Source organism: Hemiscyllium ocellatum, chromosome 43, assembly GCF_020745735.1.
Source record: "Hemiscyllium ocellatum isolate sHemOce1 chromosome 43, sHemOce1.pat.X.cur, whole genome shotgun sequence".
In the NCBI taxonomy this organism is placed as follows: domain Eukaryota; kingdom Metazoa; phylum Chordata; class Chondrichthyes; order Orectolobiformes; family Hemiscylliidae; genus Hemiscyllium; species Hemiscyllium ocellatum.
The window spans coordinates 9,219,381-9,235,570 of NC_083443.1; positions in this window are offsets into that span (position 1 = coordinate 9,219,381).

The window sequence follows — 16,190 nt, forward strand, 5'->3', positions numbered from 1 at the left end:
GACTCTGAAGACTTCATAGAATCCCTACAGTGTGGAAGCAGTACACGCAGTCCATTGAGCCCACACCAACCCTTTAAAGAGCCTTCCACCAGACCCAGCCCCCGACCCTATCCTCACAACCCAGCATTCCTCATGGCTAACCCCACCTAGCCTGCACATCCCTGGACATTATGGGCAATTTATCATGACTAATCCACCGAACCTGCACATCTTTGGATGCAGTTGGCAGAAGCTGCAGTGCCCAGAGAGAACCCATGTGACATGGGGAGAATTTGCAAACTTCACACATACAGTCACCTGAATCAAAGCTGGGTCCCTGGTACCATGAGGCAGTAGTGCTAACCACTGAACCACCATGTCACCACTGTTCACTTAAATGCCAAATATAGGGTGACGCTCAAAGTGTTGCATTTTCAGAGGTGCCACCTTTTGGCTTCAAAATGAATCTGTTGTCTATCAAACTCTCTCTCTGCTGCCCTCCACTTTGCCCTTTAGAGGAGATCACTGTAGCTTTCCAACTCTGATCAAGTAGTCCAAATCCTGACACTTCCTTTCTGGATGTCAACTTTTAGAATTATTTTTGCTCCTGAAATTTCAAGTACATTTTCATTAGCCTTAGCGTTTGTGCATCAATTTTTTTAATCATAAAGCAGTCCTCAACTAATATCATTAAAATAAATTATTTGGGATGTTGCTGTACACAAATGTATTACTATGTCATCTGACATTAAGAGCGACAACAATTCTTTGACCAGGAAAGCTCCTAGTGGATGTCTGAAAATGTGCAAGGTGCCATCTAAATGCAAGTCTTTCATCATTTTCAAATACAATTTAAGTAAAACGTTTAGTCTCATATTATTAAAACATTTCCTTCCTGGCTAATCCTCTCCAAGTAAAAAAAAATCTTATTCATGTATTAAAAAGTGGTTGTTCCCTGATAATCTGTCTTTAATTCAGTTTACATACATCATCCTGGGCAAATGTGACTAGAACATTTATCCACATTATTTACCCAACAAAGTGTTTTAGTGACAAATATGAATGGATTGCCAAGTTGTGCTTAATGGCAATAAGCTGTTTTTTTTTCCAATTAGCTCACAATTGTTCGCAGCATTTGGTTTTTGTCCCCACAACTATCAAATTAAACTAGACTTTTAACCACAAGCAAAACTACAAAACAGTTATTTTTATCAATAACAATTTATTTTACAGATTGTAATATTGAATTCAATATTGGGGGGAAGAAAGTGAAGACACTTGTACTAATACAGCACCATTCAGATCTCAGGATGGTCGATGAAGCACTTTTTGAAGTTTGGTTACTATTGTAATGTCGGAACAATACCAGCCAATGTACGTACACCAATAGCAATGGGACAACAGCTAAATATCTGTTTTGACAATGAGGGATAAACATTGGCACAGACATTGGAAAAATTCTCCCCTTCAATTCTTCTGTTCTTCTTTCCTCTGGCTTACTCCTGTTCCTAATGTCGTTTTGTTCTTTGAAACTGTGCCATTAGCTTTATTTTAATCCATCTGCAAGGGCATCTGGGGACTTGAGATCATATTTCATTGATCAGATGGCTCCACCAACGGTGCAATATACCCTCAATGTTGCTGAACTCAAGTGCCATTATCATTTGTGAGAGTTTTCTGCATGCAATCCCACCACTGCATTGCCCTGTGTTAGATCAGTTGGTGAGATGGCTGGTTTGTGAGACAGAGTGATGCCAACAGCAACTGTTATTCCTGTGCCAGCTGAGGTTACTACGGTGGACTGTCCTTCTCACCCACTCCCTTCACTTAGGGCTGAGTGACCACCAGGTTAAACCATCATCAGTTGTCTCTCTGTAATGAGAGAGCAGCTTTGTTGTCCAATAGGATTATGTGACTTTACCCTTTATAAAGTAGATTAAAATTCTAAAGTATTCAAAAGCGCATGACTCATTGTGAGATAGGACTGCTGATAAATGCCATTTTGCAGAGAAGATGTTACATTGATGCCTTACTCACTCAAGTGGATGTCAGAGATTCCATCAAACGTAATTCAGAAGAGAAACAGGAATGTTCCCCACAGTACATTGGCCAATATTTATCGCCCAAGCCCACATCCCATGAAAACAAAGCTTTTGGGTCATTTAATCATTGTTATTTGTGGGACTTTCTGCTAAGAAAATTAACAGTCAGTTTTCTTAAGTAGTATCAGTGATAATACCTAAAAAACATCCTCAGGTTATTAAGGTTTCTCTGAATAGACCTCATGTGAAAGACGGCACATCCACCAGTGCAGTATCCTAGCACTGATGCACTGATGTCTCAGACAAGATTCTTAACTCGAGGTCTTACAGTGAAGATGAAGAGAAAGAGTGGCATCATTGAGTCATTTTGAGTACATTAAAGGGAAGGTCATCATAGAACACCATAGAATCCCTACAGTGTGGAAACAGGTCCACACCGACCCTCGAAGAGTATCCCACCCAGACCCATTCCCCTACCCTATTACTTAACATTTTCCATGACCAGTTCTCCTAACCTAGACATCCTTGAACACTCTGGGAAATTTAGCATGGCCAATTCACCTAACATGCACATTGTTGGACTGTGGGAGGAAACCGGATGTCCCAGAGGAAGCTCAAGCAGAAATGGAGAAAATGTGCCAACTCCACCCAGACAGATGCCTGAGTGTGGAATTGAACACGGGTCCCTGGCGCTTAGGCAGCAGTGCTAATTACTGAGCCACCGTGCCACCGTCATATTGTCGGAGCTAACGCCAGTCTAAGAGTATTAGGCAGAGAAATGGAGCACAGTGGGCAGAATCCTTGCTCTCGGAGGGGCTGTGCTTGGAGGTGAGGGCTGAATGAGGCAAGGAGTGTACCCAAACGCTTCCATGTTCCGAGTGGAGTTAGGTTCTGTGTTGACCTTCCTACCCCATCACCAATACAGACCCTTCATTGGCCAGTTAGGGACCGCACAAATTCCTCAGTTTGCTACCACTTGGATTAACCCAGATGGCCTATTGTTACCCTGAGAATGTGGGATGGGGGTAAGTAGGGGATGGTATTTATCACACAATCAAGGCAACCACTACCTGGATGACTGAGCAGCTGGACACTGGGGAGCGCAAGGGGAGGCAAGTCCAAAAAGAGCCACCCTCTTGGCCTTGCTTCTGGCTCTTCAGCTCCTTCTCCCTGCAAAACCCCAACTCAAGAAAGAACCCCCTACCCACAAATCACCAATCCTTCTCCTGAATCTTTGTGACGCTAGGGTTGCTTTAGATTAGACTTACAGTGTGGAAACAGGCCCTTCAGCCCAACAAGTCCACACCGACCCGCCGAAGCGAACCCACCCATACCCCTATATTTACCCCTTACCTAACACTACGGGCAATTTAGCTTGGCCAATTCACCTGACCCGCACATCTTTGTGACTGTGGGAGGAAACTGGAGCACCCGGAGGAAACCCACGCAGACACGGGGAGAACGTGCAAACTCCACACAGTCAGTCGCCTGAGTTGGGAATTGAACCCGGGTCTACAGGCGCTGTGAGGCAGCAGTGCTAACCACTTTGCCACCGTGCCGTCCATGACTCTTTCACCATTGACCACAGCCTCCTGTGTGATGTAGCTGAGAACAGGCCTCTCGATGGCCAGCAGTGTCTTCTGAGTGGGATGGCTGCCTTTGGGGTCTTGTTTCAAGGTGAAGGTCCTCACTCCTACAAGACACGGAGGGATTTGTGGCAAAATTGTGCACATATCTGGTGAGGCTTACCTCAGCATTCAAAACAATTCTCTGCATTTTTTATGCATCTGTTAAGTTGCAAAATGAGTTCCTCACTACTGAGTTGCCAGTTAATGATGATTATTGCTTGTGAAAAACTTCATTAACGGCTCATCGCACCTCATTAATATTCAGCTTCCTAATTTACAGAACTCGTATGGGTGATTTTGGGGAACAAAATATATAGAGCAAGGGGCCCTCTGAAAAATATAAATTAACAAGTCAAGGCTGGGTCTCTTGTGGTTAAAAAAAGTATGAAAGCAGGACCCTCTTGTGGTGCAGTGATAACGTCCCTATTCCTGGACTGAGAAGCCCGGGTTCGAGTCCCACCTGCTCCAGAGGTGTACAATAACATCTCGATAAATAACTAAATGCTTGAGAATTCTTGACATGGAAGTCAAAGTGGGCACCTGCTGATGTTAGCTCACCACATGGACTTCTCTATTGGGAACTGGCCATAAACATTTTAGGACATGCTCAATTGGCACTGAACACGGGCATCTCATATCAACAGATATCAGTATCTGGCATGTGCCAACCTCTAAGAACCTTCATGGCACATCTCAGATCCACTCACGGGACTCTTCAATGATGTATCTTGGATTGCATTGGAAACTCTCATTGCAACGCTGCAACTCAGGGACTGGACCAGGCTGTAGCTGCAGACGACTCACTCATTGTCATATTCCGCACTCACTCTCTGACTGTAACTGGATGCTCCCCACATCACTGCCTTACCTTGACCTCTCACCTTGAGATACACTCGTGCTGTAGTTCATTGCCATTTTGTGCAGGCGTAGAAACAAGAAATGCATCATGGTTGTCAACACACCCAAGTCAAGGGAGACAGGTTAAGGTGAGGAGGTCCCAGGATGGTAAGTGAACAGCAGCCTCTGATATCAGTCTCTGACATGGTCATATCAGTCACTTGGGATGGTCAGAGTCTAGATTCTCTCCACATAAGGTGAATTGGCCATGTTTAAATTGCCCATATTGTTAGGTGCATTAGTCAGTGGAAATGGATCTGGGTGGGTTAATCTTTGTAGAGTCGGTATGGACTTGTTGGGCCGAAGGCCCTGTTTCCACTCTGTAGGGAATCTAATCTAATCCAAGGATTGACAGTCACATAGCTGCTGGGAGGCTGCATGCATGTCCATGTTGCACCAATGGATGTTTCCCAGAAACCTCAACCACATGTGGATCTCGGAGGTTTGAAATTTTCAGGAAACATTGGTGTGGAGCCGAATGTCAGATGTGCAGGGGATGGAGTGGGTCACACCAAGTGAGGGAAGGTGCTGCAGGTCTTGAGATTGGCTTTGGTACAGGAGCAGAGATTGAATAGGTAGGGTTGGAATTGGGCCAGAGGGCTTAGTAAAATGAGGTGAGATTGCTAAAATACGACAGGAGATCTGACTAGTCCTCAGGGTGAAAAGCCCTGTTTTTATGCCACAAAAAAGATTTTAACTGACATTTTCCAACCCCTGCATTTCTTGTCCAGTAATCACATGGTACACAATGGCAATCATGTATGTCCTTAGCATCTTGGGAGCATCATTCTCTTACTTGAAGAATTGGACTTACTGTGGTTTTAACTCAAAATGCATCTGCCTGTTCTTTGAAATTAGCAACTTTCCCATTATGAGTTAAGTCTCTGTTTTTAGAACTTTCTGGCTATGCAATAGCCCAGAATCAAAGTAGGCGAGTTATTTAAGTTTAATCAACCTTTACACAAACAACACCAGCACGTGGAGAGGAACCAGTCATTCAGCTCAGTGTGGTTTGTGGGATAGTGAAAAAATAGCTGCCACATGTTGACATGTAACAGTCTTTGCTCATTGCATCAGGTTCCCACTTCCTCTTTTTAAGCCATTATATTTCTGTCCCTTTCTGAATACTCTGTGTGGCCACCATCAAACCTCCCCTTCTGATTTCAAATGCTAACTTATCATGTTAGACCATATTCATTGACAAATGATTTAATTGAGCAGCATTTTCTCCTTGCTTTTTATATCCCTGCTACAGTATGGAGACCAGAATTATCCTCAGTACTTTGCTGGTGAACAAACAAAGGTCAATTGGCCGGATGGCTGGTTTGTGATGCAGAGTGATGCCAACAGCATGGGTTCAATTCCTGCACCAGGTGAGGTTACAATGAAGACTCTCCTTCTCAATCCCTTCTCTCATCCTGATGTATAGTGACCTTCAATTTAATCCACCACCATAGAATCACAGAATCCCTACCTTGCTGAAAGCAGCTAGTTGGCCCATCAAGTCCACACTGACCCTCCGAGAGCATCCCACCCAGAGTCCTAAGGGGTAAATGTAGGGGAATGGGTCTGGGTGGGTTGCAGGTCGGTGTGGACTTGTTGGGCCAAAGGGTCTGTTTCCACACTGTAAGCAATCTAATCTAATCTAATCTACCCTGTAACCCCACATTTACCCTAGCTAGCCAACACAGCTTGCCTAGCCCTGGAGACTTCAGGATAATTTTAGAATGGCCAATCTGTCTAACTTACACATCTCTGCATCAGTTGTCTCCCTCTCTACCTTTGTTTCAATGACTTAATTTATCAATGCTCCTACTTTTAGTAACTTGTGGATCAGAATCATTTTGCTTGGAAGGTCAACTGACTTTCCCTTACCAGGGTCTTTCAGGCGCAATATTGAATCGAGGCCCTTTTGGCTGCACAGTGACTCAGTGGTTAGCACTGCTGCCTCACAGCACCAGGGACCCAGGTTCAATTCCACCCTTGGATGACTGTCTGTCTGGAGTTTCCACATTCTCCCGTGTCTGCACAGGTTTCCTCTGGTGCTTTTAAAATCCAAAGACTCTATGACTCTATGTGCAGGTTAGGTGAATTGACCATCATGTCCAAGGATGTTCAGGCTGGAGAATTACCCATAGGAAAAGCAGAGTTGTGAGGATAAGGTTGGGGGTGGGGGAAGGGGGGGTCTGAATGGGATGCTCTTCAGAAGGTTGGTATGGACACAGTGAATGGCCTGCTTCCACACTGTATTGACTCTATGATCCTATGAACCTCCTGACAATTTCCACTTGTGCTCAACGCCACAAAACTCAGATGAACTGGGCATTTATCAGGTTGGCTCATGGATTTCACTGCTTTCAAAATGGCTGCCACATCTGTCATATATAACAGCTCCTGTGCTCTCTGTTATTTCACTTGTGACAGTCAAAGAAAGATCATTCATTTAGACCCGATAATAAACCACTGAATAATTTATTCATAGCATGTGGCTCAGCCGGTATTTAGTACCTGTTCCTAATTGGGTAGTCAACCACATGACTGTGGGTTTGGAGTCACATGTAGGTCAGGTCAGAAAAGAATGGCAGATTTCTGTCTCTGAGGGGATTTGTGAACCAGGTCAGTACTCATGGCAATCAAACAGCAGTCACCATGAAGTAAGCTTGTTAATTCAGATTTTTATTTAATTCAAATTTTAACCATCTGCCTTAGTGGGATTCAAACCCATGCCCTCAGAACATTAGCCGAGCATTCTGAATTACTAGCTCAGTGACAATACTACTCGGTCCTCATTACCTCCTCCTTTTCTAAAAGGCTCTGTAGGTCATCATGAACATTCCTGCTGTCTGAAGACAAAGCTCAGGCTTTCAGTGCAAAACTGATGAAGATCTGGATTGTCAGGGGTAACCTGTCTCACTCAAAACTGTTTGTTTATCTTGCTTTTCTTTTTATGGGACCTTGCTGTGCACAGATTTGTCTCCAGAACAATAGTGACAATACTTCAATGGTAATTGTTTCCTGCAATGTTTTTTGGCTTCTCACCATTGCTCCTCTTCCTCCCTTTTTATCCATTTCTTGTCCATTTCCCTCACAGGAGATGTTGAAATACAAATGCCCAGTTTTCCCAAGAACTACTGTCTGTTCCTTCTCTGCCTCAGTCTCTATGTTCTCATCTTTTTATGCCTCAGGGCATATTTTTATGAGACTTGATGTTATCTCCAGTTAATGACAAACATCCCTCCTAACCTTCATAATGGAGTACTGCAGGTTTCTGGACTGTTGTCAGGATTTAGTCTGCGGAGAATCAGGTAAGAGCTGTGCTACCATTTGCTAACTGGCAGGACTGAAGCATCTGCTGGGAGTTAGCATCTTGGATTAATGACCCCATATGTAAGCAGCATGTGGAGACGACATTAGCCTGATGCTATCTCATAGCAAACCAAATTGTTGATGATGTTGTGATGCGCCTGCATGATTACAAGCAGGGAAGTGACTTTGATGAGATAATACTTACATTGTCAGTGAGGGACTAGTGGAGGTGTCAACTGGTAAAGGCACCAACTGAAGTGCTGAGACATACATTCACAAACATCTTGATTGAATTATTAATTTGTAATGGGTTGGTCAAGACAGAGATCAGGATGGATGCTCCAATTGATCTTTGAGTAAGGTCCAGGGTAAAATAACCAGTACTGCTCCAGATCATGGCCTGGGGCTTTTGCATATTTGTGCGATCGGTGGGTATCCCATTGACAATGGGACTTGGTCATTACTGCCTTTCTCAACCCAGGCAGTCAATATCATGCAATTTTCCGATGTTGAAGTGTCAACATCACTGGAGAACATTAGATAGACTTTAGAACCCTCCACAGTAAGTACAGACCACATTACACATCAACCCAATACCAATAACCTTCCAGCTCAGTGAGTTAACTTACATACTTATCATCAACCTGAGCTACAAATCTTCTCAGAAATTGCTAACCAATATTAACCTCCACATCACAAAGTCAGCAAAATGACACATGCAGGAGGAGGCCATTCAGCCCATTGTGTTGTCTCACCAAACAAGCAATTCACTTTGTGCCCTTTTCCTTTCTTCTTTTGATAACTCTGGGTGTTGGTCCTTTTCAAGGGTGGTATGTGTATGGAATGAGCTGCCAGAAGAAGTGGTGGAGGCTGGTATAATTACAACATTTAAAAAAGCATCTGGATGGGTATATGAATAGGAAGGGTTTAGAGGAATATGGTCCAAATGCTAGCAAATGGGACTGGACTAATTTAGGATATCTGGTAGGTATGCATGAGTTGGACTGAAGGGTCTGTTTCTGTGGTGTGCATTTCTATTACTCTAAGTAACATTTAATTTATTTTTGGATGTTTCAATTGAACCTGCCTCTACCACAGTATCAGGCAGTGCATTCCAGATTCCAACTACTTGCTTTTTAAAATATTTTTCTCATATCAGTTGCCCAGCTTTTGTTCCTTTTGTCAATTATTTTAAGTATGTGTCACAATACTTTAAAGCGTTGAAACAGTTTCACCCTTGCTGCTCTGTCCAGGCTGCACATGGTTTTGAATACAGGCATAACTCAAGTAAGCTAAGCCCAGTCACCCACACCTTTGAATATTGCTCTACTTCAAACAATGATTGCATTTTAAAAACAAAGAATTTACATTCACCATGAGCCTTTTACCTTAACTCAGTGCTTTTGTCCAGTGTCAGGCTTTGAGACAGAAGGTCGTGGGTTCAAGGTCAGCTTCAGGTTTTGAGCAATAATCTGAGGCTAATACTTGCACTGCAGCACTGCAGGAGTGCGACATGTTGGTGGTGGCCTCAGGTAAGGCAGTAAACTGAGTCCCCTTCAGCTTTCTCAAACAAATTTAAAAGATCCCTTGTTTCTGATGAAAGAAAAACAATGGAGTACTCCCTATGACCAATATTCAGTTCCCAATCAAACTTGTCAAAGCCTCTTCACTTGTCTCATTGTTGTTTGTGGGATCTTTCTGTGTGTGGACTTAATGGCACGTTTTTACTTACATTACAAGAGGGACAATGGTATATATCGTATCTCTTTATGTATTCTACAGTAACAGTTTTCAGAGCCTCCCACAATCTAACTATCTTTTTCCTAAATAGGTTTGACTGCAAAGTCCCACTTAATTATTCTCATGATCATATTAAAGTTTTGCCCTTTACTGTCTAGTTAAACATTGGAACCAATCCATCACTATTTATTTGATCATAACTCTTCATAATATTGAAGACCTCTACCATATCACCTGTGAGCCTTTTTAGCTCTAGTGAAGGATAACAATGCTTCACATATGTCTCTGAACCTATAATTGCTAATCTAGTACTCTATTAATTCTGCTCTTTCCCATTGTTTTAAATTCTTCACTGTGCAAAACCTAAAATAATATTTCAAAATGCACTCGTTAGGCTTGCATTTTTTGGTAATGGATCAGAACCCCAATGTATTGATAGACATTATTTATTTCTCATTGCAAGTATTGTTGTTTTGTAAAGAGGACTGCTACAGAAAGAAAAGATGTAAATTAAATCATGTCTTACAAAAGCTTGTGTGAAGCCCACGGAATGTCGAATCTGTAAAGTGTAGAGGAAATTTCAAACAGAAAGATACTTAACAAAAAGTGATTATGAAAGGTCTGACCATCTCTTTTCTTGCAGGTATGTGTGTTTCACTCTCCAGGAAAATGCTGAAATGGGGTTACAAGCTGACAGCAACTGTAGTCTGTGTGTATTATTAGCCAGTTATCATAAAGAATGGACGAGACGGTCGCAGCTTTGAGAACAGTCATTCTCAAGAGCCCCACATTACAACAAAAAGGCAAGCGTATATTTTATTTCAGACTGAATGCTATTATTCAGTCACTGTCATAAAGAATTAGAACAACAGAATTTCTGCCATCCTTCAAAACCAAGAATCACAAAACTGACTGCTCAAGCATCAATGTCAACGCGACCAGTGTCATTCAACAACTAGAAGATCATACTAGCTGTTTTTATTGAACAGTTCAGAGACTGATTTGTATACCTGTTGCTTTACTTTTATGTTTTTGGGTTCAACTCTCAGTTATACTCTGTGTGTCTATGTTGTGTCATTATTTCTTTGCATATTTGTGAGTTAATAAGCTCACTCTTTTCGTTAATTCAAGAAAGCCAAGAGTATTGATTGGAACCAGGTGGATCTTGTTGACGATGAGATCCTGGATTGGAGTTGTTCACCTGGGCCAATCAAGAGGCTCTAGCTTATCAGTGTGTGTATATATATATATATATATATTATATATATATATATTAAAAACAGGAGATTTAGAATCTCTTTAGTGGAGGGAACTGACTCTGAGCTGGCTAGCCATATCCATATCCATATCCATATCCATATCCATATCCATATCCATAGCACACTGTGCACAAGTAAGTAAAGGGTGTTGGGGTACTGGTCTCTATGCAGTTACATCAGTTGGCTTAGAGTTGTTGAATCATACAGCACAGAAAAGGACCCTTTGGTCTAAGCAGTCCATGCTGATTATAATCCCAAGCTAAAATAGTCCCATCTTGTCTGCACTTGGTCTGTATCACTCCAAACATTTCTTATTTATGTACTTATCTAAATGTTTTTTAAAATAATTGTAACTGTGCCCACCCCCACCACTTCCTCTAGAATTCTAATCTGCACATGAACTGCTCTGTGTTTTAAAAAAAAATTGCCCCTCGTATCTTTTTTGAATCTTTCTCCTCTCAGCTTAAATATATACCGCCTCATTTTGAAATCCTGCACCTGAGGGAAAATACACCTGTCATTCACATTACCTATACCTGTTATGATTTCATTAACCTCTGTAAGGCCACCTCATGAACTTTTAAATTATTTTTTAAAAATTCTTTACCCTAACTTATGTTAAAGGAAAGTGCTGAGCATTGCACTCCAGATGCAATTCAATTAGTCATACTACCAGTCTTGAAGCATGTAACACTTTGCTCATACACTGTAATTAAAATACAATAAGTGAAAGAAGAAATTGGAATAACAACTCTATTGGGAAAGCTTAACAGAATAATTGATTACTTAACTACTAAAAAGGAGCTGTTCCAATATAGTAGCATCCCATAAACACACTCTTGGTAAAGACAAATTCAGTAAAGTAGATTGTCTCACATACAATTCTCATAGAAGGATGAGAACCCCAACTTTTAGCTATAATAGAGAGGAAAAGCAGATTCCACATATAACTTCAAGACCCCAGCAACTGCAGAAAGTTAAAACTAAAAATCCTGGTTCTGTGGGTTGCTTGACCCACCCATTCAGGCTGTTTCTGTTGTCCTAACTTTAAAAAGAATTCCCAAGGCCTCACAAGCTATTTACTTTATTTGATTCAAATAGACAGCTCAATACCTCTGTCTTAAAACCACTCTTCAAAATAAAACAGGACAAAATATATCTGTTAAAGCCATTGAATCATCACAATATAACACTTAAAGATGTCAATGAAACTTCAAACCTTGACAGAACCCTTGAGATGAGGAGCTCAGGATACCACCCCCCGCCCCCCCCCCCCCCCACCCAACCACCACCACCACCGCCCCCCCCCCCCCCCCCCCACCACCACCACCACCCCCTTTGCTCATCAGCAAGTGACCTTCTGTTATTTATGTCCCAAATTACGCTCTCGTTTTGCATTTTTTCTCAAAGAAGAATTCAGACTGAAAGGGCTGGTATGGCATGATGGCTCAGTGGTTAGTACTGCTGCCTCACCGTGCCAGGGACCCAGGTTCAATTCCAGCCTCAGACAACTGTCCGTGTGGAGTTTGCACATTCTCCCATGTCTGAAAGGTTTCCTCTCACAGTCAATAATGTGCAGGTTAGGTGAGTTGGCCACAGGAAATCGTCCATAGTATGCAGGGAAGTGTTGGTTAGGTGTACTGGTCAAGGGAAATTTAGAGCTATGGTTAAGGGGCTGGGTCTGGGAGGAATACTCTTCACAGGGTCATTGCGGGCCAAATGGCCTGTTTCCACACTGTAGGTGTTCTATGGTTCTATGGCTTAAAAAGCCAATTTCAACTCTACTGGAGTGTGGTTGTAAGAGTAAAGGTCCTCAGGTAAAGCAGGCTGAGTTTGTTTATTAGCCTGCCGTGAAGTTCACAGACAAAGAATTATCTTCTAGATCACACTGTGCTACAGATAAAGACATTGCATTCCTCTGAGTGCCAATTGTCAGTAAACTAGCAAGCAGGCATATAAGGGAATCTGCCTCACTTTGAATGCTGGAATTCACTTATGTTCAAAAAGATTCAAAACAATAGAATCTCAACCAACCTGTAAAACTAAGAATTGTGAAGCAGACTGTTCATTCACTTTTGTAAACGTTGCAAGTAAACCCATTACTGAGGACATAATGATCAACCATCCCTTCTACCCAACCAATTCAGACACAAATCCACATATTTTTTCAAATGTCACAAATTGGTCTCTCATTTCATTATTTAAAATAAAACCTCACTGTTTGTTCATGCCAGAAAGCCTCGTTAAATTTGTTCCTTTTAAAACCTGAGTTAATTTGTTCTGGGAGAAAGGTATCCAGAAGGGAAGGGATTCTTTCTAAATTAATCTTGATGCAAACAACAAACAAAGAAAAGTGACCAATTCTATCTGCTTATTAGGGAGCTTAACAGTTTGGGTGTCTTGACTGAGACCATAACCTACAGTCTAAATCATAGTACATGCTACAGAATTCCCAGCCTTTGGTCTATTCTTAAAGCCACAGAATTTATATTTTCTTTATTATTCACTCACAGGATAAGAGCTTCACTGGTTGGGCCAACATTTATTGTCCATCTCTATTTCACCGGTGGGCAGTTATGAGTCAACCACATTGCTATATTTCTGGAGTCACTTATCAGCCAGAAGAAGTAAGGGTGGCAATTTCCTTCCCTAAGGGACACTAGTGAACCCATTGAAGTTTTCCAACAATGGACAATGCATTTATGGTCATCATTATATCTAGTTCCAGATTTTTAATAAATTGAATTTAAATTCTAACATCTGTTGTGGCAGGATTCAAACCCAAGTCCGCAGAACAATACCCATCTCTCTGGATTAAGAGTCCAACAATAATACCACTAGACCATCACCTCCCCCTATAGTGAGGCCAGTCCAGTTCTTGTGGTGACCCCAAGGACATTGATAGTGTGGAATCTAGTGATGGCAAGATCATCAAATATCAAGGGGAGACAAAAGTCTTTAAGTATTTTAATGTCTTCAAACTGGATGAGAAACATTGTGATTTAGTTCTCGTAATCACAGTCCTGCAAGATGCTAATGATGTTACCATTCTGTTGCATTGCTAAAGGTGTTGAAAATCTCTGTTGTTGATAAACGGGCATTACCTAACCAATTGCCAGATCTGGAAGTTGATCTCTGTTAGTTCACACCTCAATGTTCACAGATTTGAAGAAAAAGAACCCCGAACCTGTTAAATTTTTCCTGATAGATATAACCCCTCAGCTCAGGTACCAGTGCAGCAAAGTTTGTTTTTACGTCTTCTCCAGTGCCTCTATAGCATTTCTAACATGGGGATCAGGACTGTTCATGCTGTTACGGTTCCACAATTCCAATATCCACCTCTTATTTAAAAATCGAAGTGAAGTATTGAATGTGCAAATTTGCCTTCTTCGGCACAGCAGCCCTGCCCTCATCTTCATCACATCATTGTACCTATGAAAGACTTTTATTTCTTTTCATCTTACCTTCATATGTTTTCTTTAGTGTAGCTAAGCCTTTCAAAATTCCCTAACTTGAATTTATCACCCCCACTGATGCATTTTAAAATCACCTTGTGTTCCCAGGAATGTATACATGTATCTCTTGGTTAAGCATTTTCTTAATTGAGCAGTTTTGCAAAAGTAACTCAAAGTGAAACTAGCCTGAGCTCTGAGTCACAGCAGTGGTCAAATGTCAATGCTTTAAAATCACTTAAAAGGAGACTGGAAAGTGAAGCTTTGTCTCTTACACTCAACAGAACTTGATACAAGAAACACACTTGAGAGAAAAGAGACACCATTTTATGGATCATGAGAAGAGGATGCTGATTGGCTGAGTTATCATCGACATGGAGACACAGCAAGAACAGTTAACTAGGAGAAAGAGAGAACTGCAAATGCTGGAGATTAGAGTCGAGAGTGTGTTGCTGGAAAAGGACAGCAGGTCAAGCAGCATCCGAGGAGCAGGAAAATCGACGTTTTGGACAAAAGCCTTTCATCAGGAATGGGCTTCAGGTTCTGATGAAGGGCTTTTGCCTGAAACATCAAATTTCCTGTTACAGAACAGTAAAGAAATGTGGTAAGGACTAGCCATGGAACTATAGACCAGTGAGCCTGATGTCGGTGGTCAGCAAGTTGATGGATGGAATCCTAAGGGACAGGATGTACATATATTTGGAAAGGCAAGACTGATTAGGGAGAGTCAACATGGCTTTGTGCTTGGGAAATCATGTCTCACAAACTTGATTTTTTTGAAGAAGTAACAAAGAGGACTGATGAGGGCAGAGCAGTGGACATGATCTATATGAACTTCAGTAAGGCATTTGACAAGGTTCCCCATGGGAGACTGATTAGCAAAGCTAGATCTCATGGAATACAGGGAGAACTCGCCATTTGAATACAGAACTGGCTCAAAGGTAGAAGACAGAGGGTGGTGGTGTGGGTTGTTTTTCAGACTGGAGGCCTGTGACCAGTGGAGTGCCACAAGGATCGGTGCTGGGTCCACTACTTTTCATCATTTATATAAATGATTTGGATGTGAGCATTAGAGGTATAGTTAGTAAGTTTGCAGATGACACCAAAACTGGAGGTGTAGTGGACAGCGAAGAAGGTTACCTCAGATTACAATGGGATCTTGATGAGATGGGCCAATGGGCTGAGAAGTGGTAGATGGAGTTTAATTTACATAACTGTGAGGTGCTACATTTTGGGAAAGGAAATCTTAGCTTACACTTAATGGTAAGGTCCTAGGGAATGTAGCGAACAAAGGTACCTTGGAGTGCAGGTTCATAGCTCCCTGAAAGTAGAGTCGCAGGTAGATAGGATAGTGAAGAAGGCATTTGGTATGCTTTCCTTTATTGCTCAGAGTATTGGGTACAGGAGTTGGGAGGTCATGTTGCAGCTGTACACGACATTGGTTTGGCCACTTTTTGAATGTTGCGTGCAATTCTGCTCCCATCCATTTTTGTTTGCTCTTCTCAGCATCACCTCTTTTTGAGGTCTCTAGTTTTAGCTTCCATTTGAGAAATGAGATGGGAAAGGAAAGAAAATGGATGGGTTACGATAACTGAGCTCACGGTTGTGGGGAGTTACTGTTGTGCATATTAGCGTATGTTTGAGCTAACCCACTGCAGTAACAGATATTGTTTTAGCGTCTTAACCAATTTTCCAGCGATTCCACTGAATAGGTTTTACAAATTGTAAAGGATTACTATCGATGTTGTTATATAATGATTAGCCCTTGCTCCCAAATAGAACAGTTCAAGAGTATCCAGCCCAGTGTCACACAGAGTCACCACAGGCCTGAGGATCCAAAGTTTGATTGCTTTCATTTAGCTGGTTTTAGTTACAACTATAATTGTT